The sequence below is a fragment of the Triticum aestivum genome, chromosome 1A (assembly GCF_018294505.1).
Source record: "Triticum aestivum cultivar Chinese Spring chromosome 1A, IWGSC CS RefSeq v2.1, whole genome shotgun sequence".
Classification (NCBI taxonomy): Eukaryota; Viridiplantae; Streptophyta; class Magnoliopsida; order Poales; family Poaceae; genus Triticum; species Triticum aestivum.
The window spans coordinates 156,952,974-156,960,658 of record NC_057794.1 but is presented as its reverse complement, the minus strand read 5'-3'; positions in this window follow the sequence as shown (position 1 = coordinate 156,960,658).

Below are 7,685 nucleotides of genomic sequence, written 5' to 3'. Positions count from 1 at the left end.
ATGAAGATGGTCTCGAGTGAACGGGGTTTCAGCATGAAAAGATTCACGTCGCCGAGTGGAACCACTTTGATGTTTCAGTTATATTCATTCGACTTTATCTTACGGACCGAAACTATACTCCGAGTGGCATAATTCAATGTTCCGAGTGGTTTTTGGCCAATCATGTCTTTAAGATGACCTCGGATGAAGGAGCATTCTTAAGTAATTGTCTTCGTCTCGTCGAGGCAATCGAATTTGATATATAAATCATCTCAATCCGAGTTCATATGCAAAAGTTAGAGGCAATACACTGCAGACCGAACCGCAACGGAAATATGGCACGAGGTGCCAGACACTTGTCTGATAGGTTGCGTGAGTAATTCGGCCATCAAGACGGCCTTGAATCGAAAAACCTTCAACACGGAAAAGTTTCGTCTCGTCGAGCCGATCGAGTTTCATATATAATTCATCTCAATCCGAAGTCGTATGAGGCCTGGAGGGACAAATCAAGATCGGGCTATATTTTTAGTCGGAAATCCGAGTGAAAAGTTTACCATCCGAGTGAAAGTTTACGGTCGAGTGAAAATTTACCGGTCGAGTGAAAGTTTGCTGACCGGATGAACTTATTATTATCCAAGTGGAAATATAGTCATCCGAGTGGAAATATGATCATCCGAGTGAAATTGTCGTAGAGGTGAAAATATTCCGAGTGAAAAGATTAACATCGGGATGAAAACTTGCCGATTGAATAAGATAGTGCCTTCCGAGTGGAAATATAGTCATCCAAGTGGAAATATAGTCATCCGAGTGGAAATATAGTCATCTGAGTGAAAGATTGTCTTCCGAGTGAAAAAGTCCAATCGGACGATCCGAGTGAAAGTATCTAATATCCGAGTGGATGAGCTCAAGTCCGAGTGAAATTGAACATGTGCTCGAAAGTTTATCAAAATGACCTTGGATGAAGAAGTGTTCAATACAGAAGTTGTGCGTATCATCAAGACGGTAAACTTTGATTTTGGAGTCATCATCATCAGAGATAATATATAGCCTACAAATTCACTACGAGACTCGGATAATCCAGTCTACTGCAAGACCGAGTCTGACTGGAAGATAAAGATGACTTCGAAAAGTATTCAAGATGGCTTTATTTGAAAAAGTGATCAACATGAGAGTTGTCCGTATCATCGAGGCGCACAAGTTTGATATTTGGGCCATCTCGATCGGAGATCATATGCAAGCCCGACGACCCGCGCAAGAAGGAAGATAGAGTTTGGGTCAGATTCAGACTGAATCCGAGTGGGAATAGAATTAGGACTCTAAGACGTGAATTGATGTAATTTTTCTTGTAAGGAAAGCCTAGATGAATCCTTTACTTGTACGGGAAGTCCAGCCGCCTCTTATATATGTTGGGGGTGACGGCCGATTGAACAACACACAATCAAACAAATCAATATACTACTTTTTCATCTATGTTTTATCTCTCCACCGTTTTTCTATCTTGTTCTTTGATGTTCTTCGTGTTTGAGAGCTGCGAATCCCGAGGCTCTAGGGGTGAGCGAATCAACCTAGGGAAGCCCATAGCCGCCGCACTCCCTGACGGGGTCCCTCCCGGGGGTGTGGGGTTTTCGGGTCTGCAAAAGCGCCTGTCGACTGTCTTGCGTATCGCGCTGTCGGTCGAGTCTCCTTCGACGTGAGCTGCGGTGCATCACCCCCCGCGTCGAGGGTACACGTGACGTGTTCGTGTGTCAACACACTTTTTGGCGACTCCGCTGGGGACCGAAGATCAATCGTCATCATCCACCATGTCCGATCTTCCCAAGCCATCTGAGGTAGACGCCGATAACATCATTAAGCCTAGTCTTGATGAGATATCGGCCGATCATCTCCAAGTCTATGAGGAGTACAAGAAGGTGCGCGAGGAGAAGGACCTGCAGGAGTTCCTTGCAAAATTCAAGAAAGATCGCCAAGGCAACATCACTCCGATTGAAGAAATCAAGTTCCCTCCTCTTCAAGCCGAGCAGGTTAAACCCTCTGTGAGTACTACTTTTTCTCCTGAGCAGTGGGCTAAGATTGAGAGTCGTATTGCTGATGGTAACAATCTAGTCTATCAAACTTTCATAGAAAATACTAATGCTCAGAAGAATATATCTCAATCGGCTAGTGGTAATAATGGTGTAGCTTCTAGTGTGCAAAACCCTAATCTGGCTTTACCTATTGCATCGGCGCCTCCCGTGCCGATGACTTATTATCCTACCCAAACAAATCAGATTGTGGCTACACCCATTAATCCTATTATGAGCATGACAGGTTTGGTGGCAACGCCGAACCAAACTCTACCTACAGCTACAACCACTCGACCACTACCAAATTATGGGTCGACATACATGCCACAATTCCTACCTACAGCTAGTAATCATACTCTTCCTATGTCACTGCCACAAGCATCATCGTCCACTATGGATGATGGTCTAGCTAATCTTAGAGAGGAGATGGCTAAGATGCTTAGAGAGAATTTTGGAGTTGAGTTACCTCGGAATCGGATTTACCGAAAGCCGTACCCCGAGTACTTTGATGCCATCCAGTGCCCTCCGAGATATAAGATTCCAGATTTTGTTAAGTTCAATGGGGAAGGCACAAAAACCACATGGGAGCATGTTAGTCAATACTTAGCACAACTAGGTGAAGCAGACTCACTAAATGAGTTGAAAGTGCGTTTGTTTCCTTTATCTTTAACTGGTACTGCATTTTCATGGTTTTCTTCTTTACCACATGGTTCCATTCGGGTTTGGTCGCAGCTAGAGCAGAAATTTCATGATCACTTTTATAGCGGCGACAATGAACTCAAGTTATCACATCTAACATCGGTTAAACAGAAGCATGATGAATCGGTCTCCGATTACGTCAAGAGATTCAGAGAAACAAAAAATCGGTGTTTTAGTTTGGTGATAACTCCGAGAGACTTGGCAGACCTAGTGCTGAGTGGTTTGAGAACTCCCATCAGAGAAAAGCTAGAAGGTTATGAGTTCTTAAATATCAACCAAGTCTTACAAAGGGCTTTGGCTCAGGAAAGCCGAAGCAAAGATCTCAAAGAAGTGCATAGATACAAAGCCGATCGTCCAAAGATGAATATGGTGGAATATGATAGTGATCACTCGGACGATGAGGGTGATGTTTTTGCTACTGAATTTGTTTGGCCATCTAAGGCCAAACCCTTTACTTGCCATGATCTGAAACCAATTCATAAGAATCGTGATGAAGAGATGAAGTTTACTTTTAACATTGCTAAGTGTGATAGAATATTTGATGCTTTGCTGCAGGCTAAGATTATTAGAATATCTCATACTTTACCGCCGTTTGAAGAGCTAAAACGGCGTGCTTATTGCAAATATCATAATTCTTTTTCTCATGCTACTAACGATTGCAATGTTTTTCGACGACAGATACAATCGGCCATTAATGACGGACGATTGAACTTTTCTGAGATGCAAGTTGATAAACAGCCTTTTCCAATGAATACCATGGATTTGGAGGGGAAGAAGCTACTCATTCGGCCAGAGGTAGCCGAATCTGCTAATAAAGCTAATGTCATTGTTGGTGAGCCCAGGAAAGACATGGAGGACAACAAGGTCTTGGGGAGACAAGTTGTGCTTGGTAAGCAACCCGATGGCAAGGAAGTGATCAAAATCAAGAATCCTACACTCGAGGGGCAACTGCAAGTGCAAGAAAATGCTCGTGTGAGGTTTGTCAAGCCCAAGAGTCCAGAAATTGGCAAGTGGAGAAGGAATGAAGTTAAAGTACAGCGCAAGCGGATCAAGCCAACTTTTGATATGTTGCTGTCCAAGTACACCAACCAGTCGGCCGGTTCTAGCATTAATCGGCCGACTCATCTGAAGCAACCAAGGTCACCATCAGCTGATATGTTCAATCAGTATATGAAACCGAGTGGACCAAGGGTGCCGTTTCCAGAAGAGCATATGCAATATGTTTGGGATCGACTTGACTATTCATATAGAGGCCGACTGAACATTGGTAACTATCGGTCGGCTGGTCAAAACATGCGACCAGATGGAAATTATCCGAGTGTAAGAATGCACCCAGGTGGAAGCTATCCGAGTGAAAAAATGTGGCCGAGTAGATTCCATTCGACTGAATTCCATCTGAGTGACATCCATCCGAGTGGATTCCATCAGAGTAAAAAGGTGCGCCCGAGTGGAAATTTCATGTATCTGGAAAGTCAAAAAGAATGGCATGTTAAATCACCAAGTGTTGCAGCAGTTGAGTCAGGAAAAGGCAAGGAGAAAATGGATGTCGACTCACTTATCTTGGGCACCGAAACATTCGCCATACAGCAGCTGATTGTGCATAGCAATCCGAATGAGCCGATACTTGCTATCGCGCCAAAGCACTCGGCTAATGACCATGAGGCAAGCACCAGCCAGGTAAAGGCGAGAGATCCTAAATACACTCAGCCAAAGTGGTGTCCTCCAGGGCTAACAAAGACACAAAAGAGGAAACTACAGAGGTTAAGGAGTCAAGAGATGGCAGAACAAGAGGCTGAGAAGCAAAGGGATAAGTTGTTCAATGACACTCGGCCTATGGTACCTACAAAACAAGTGTGGAGGCCCAAACAAATACAAGATGCTGCGGCTTCTACACCTATCACAGCAGCACCTATACTACCAAAAGAGGATGACGCAATCATTGCATCATCTACGTTACCTATTGCTTCCTCTTCACTCGGACAAATTTCTGAATCGGTGGATGCACTTGAGGGGGAGGCTGACATGTTGGACTATGAGTCTACACCGGTTCATGAAGGTATGGATATCAATATGGTGTATTACTTACCTGCTGAGTTTCATGCTGTAGATGAGGAAGGGGAGGTGGCTCAGCTGAATTTTGGCCCTAAAAACGCGATATTCGAGAAGCCAAAAGAACCAGTGACGTATCTGAAACCATTATATCTCAGAGGTCATATCAATGGGTCGCCGCTCACTCGGATGCTTGTTGATGGTGGTGCTGTGGTAAATCTTATGCCCTATTCGGTCTTCAAGAAATTGGATTTGCTTGATGAAGAATTGATCAAGACCAATATGGTGCTCAACGGATTTGAAGGCAAAGAGAAAACTGAAGCCAAAGGTGTGATGTATGTGGAGCTTACAGTCGGAAGCAAAACTTTGGCTACTGCATTCTTTGTCGCTGAGGTGCAAGGTAACTACAACATCATACTAGGCCGCAATTGGGTTCATGCAAACCAGTGCGTGCCATCCACTATGCACCAATTTTTGATTCAGTGGGTTGATGATGAAGTGGAAGTTATTCATGCGGATAACTTGGCCTGTGTTGCTTTGGCCGATGCATCGGTGGATTGGCAACATCCCAATGCTACTTGCTTGACGAGATGTGACTTATCAGAATTTGATTTTCTCAGCGCGACCAAGAATGGTTTTGTGCCCGTCTCTTTAAAGCCGAGTGAATGCAATCGGCTCCAAGGTATGATATGTTTAAATGGATCCTAATTCCAAGTGGTTACAAAAACGTCTTGTAAAGTATCGGTCCAATGAGAACGATATGTATGAGTCTATAGAGGAGTTGGATGACATGGATAAACTTGGACAAGGTTTTACATCAGCCGATCCGTTAGAAGAGGTAGATATTGGAGATGGTTCAGTCACTCGACCGACATTTATAAACAAAAATTTGAAAGCCGATTGTAAGGCTAAGTTAATTGAGCTACTGAAAGAATATGTTTTTTGCTTTGCATGGGAATATCATGAGATGCCAGGGTTAAGCCGAGAGCTAGTGGAGCATCGGTTGCCTATAAAGGCCGGTTTTAGACCTTATAAACAGTCGGCCAGAAAATTTAATCTGAAAACATATGACCGGATCAAGGAAGAGATCGGTTGACTGCTTCAAGCTAATTTCATTCGACCTTGCAGGTATGCCGAGTGGATTTCTAACATTGTCCCAGTAGAGAAGAAAGGATCTGGCAAGTTGAGGATGTGCATTGATTTTAGAGATTTGAATAGGGCTACACCCAAAGATGAGTATCCTATGCCAATAGCCGATATGCTTATTAATGATGCTTATGGACATAAGGTTATTAGCTTTCTAGATGGTAATGCCGGATATAATCAATTTTTTATGGCTGAAGAGGACATGTACAAGACAACTTTTTGATGCCCTGGTTTCCTTGGTTTATTCGAGTGGACAGTGATGACATTCGGATTAAAAAATGCTGGCGCCACATATCAAAGGGCTATGAATTTGATTTTTCATGATTTACTCGGTGTCATACTTGAAGTTTATATTGATGATATTGTTGTCAAATCGGATGCTTTTGAATATCGCTTGGCCGATTTGCGTTTAGCTTTTGAAAGAATGAAAAAGTATGGATTGAAAATGAATCCTTTAAAGTGTGCTTTCGGCGTGTCAGCTGGCAAGTTTTTGGGTTTCATTATTCATGAAGATGGTATAGAGATTGATCCCAAAAAGATAGAGGCTATACAAAAAGTGGAGGCTCCAACATGCAAGAGAGATATGCAAAAGTTCCTTGGCAAGGTCAATTATTTGAGAAGGTTCATAGCTAATCTATCAGGGAAAGTTGATGCATTTACTCCTATCCTTCGGTTAAAGAATGATGTTGATTTCACTTGGGGGGCAAAACAGCAAGAAGCATTTGATATGATCAAGAATTATTTGTGCACTCCTCCGGTGATGAAAGCACCCAAGCATAGGGAACCCTTCAGACTTTACATTGCAGCAGAGGAAGGAGTTATTGGTGCTGTTCTAACTCAAGAGACCGAAGGAAAAGAGCATGCCATCATTTATTTGAGCCGCCGCTTATTGGACGCAGAGACAAGGTATAAATTTATTGAGAAATTATGTCTATGCTTATATTATGCTTGCACAAAACTGAGACATTATTTAGTGCTGAGTGTTTGTGTAGTAGCTTGTCAAACCGATGTCATTAAATACATGTTGCATAGGCCAATTCTTAGTGGTAGAATTGGCAAGTGGGCTTATGCTTTGATTGAATATGATTTGGCTTATGAATCTCTAAAATCCATGAAAGGCCAAATTGTTGCTAATTTCATTGTTGAACATTGGATTAATAACAAGCATGATGTTGATATGAACCTTGTTTCATTAGTACCTTGGAGATTATACTTTGATGGTTCAGTTTGTAGCAATGGCCAAGGTGTTGGTATTGTTTATCTATCTCCTCATGGTGCTGTTTTTGAAGCCTCATGATGCTTAGAATATTTTTGCACAAACAATCAAGCCGAATATGAAGCATTGTTATTCGGCCTAGAGATGTTACTTGCTATAGGTGTTACACATATTGAGGCTTATGGCGATTCGTTACTAGTGGTGCAGCAAATATCCAAAGTCTTTCAGTGTTTGGACGAATCACTTAATGTTTATCTTGATAAATGTCTAGATATAATCTCTACTTTGGATTGTTTTAGCATTGCACATATATCTAGACGTGACAACTGGAGAGCAAATGAGTTGGCACAGCAAGCATCTGGATACCATGTTGATCATGGCATGTTTCATATTTCTCAAAGACCGATGTCTTGTCTTACCAGTATAGAAGAGGCCGAACCAGAACCCATTGATTCGGTCATTAACAAAAAATCTAGTGCAGGTGACAATCCCGACTGGAGGAAGCCCATTGTTGATTACTTGTGCAATCCGAG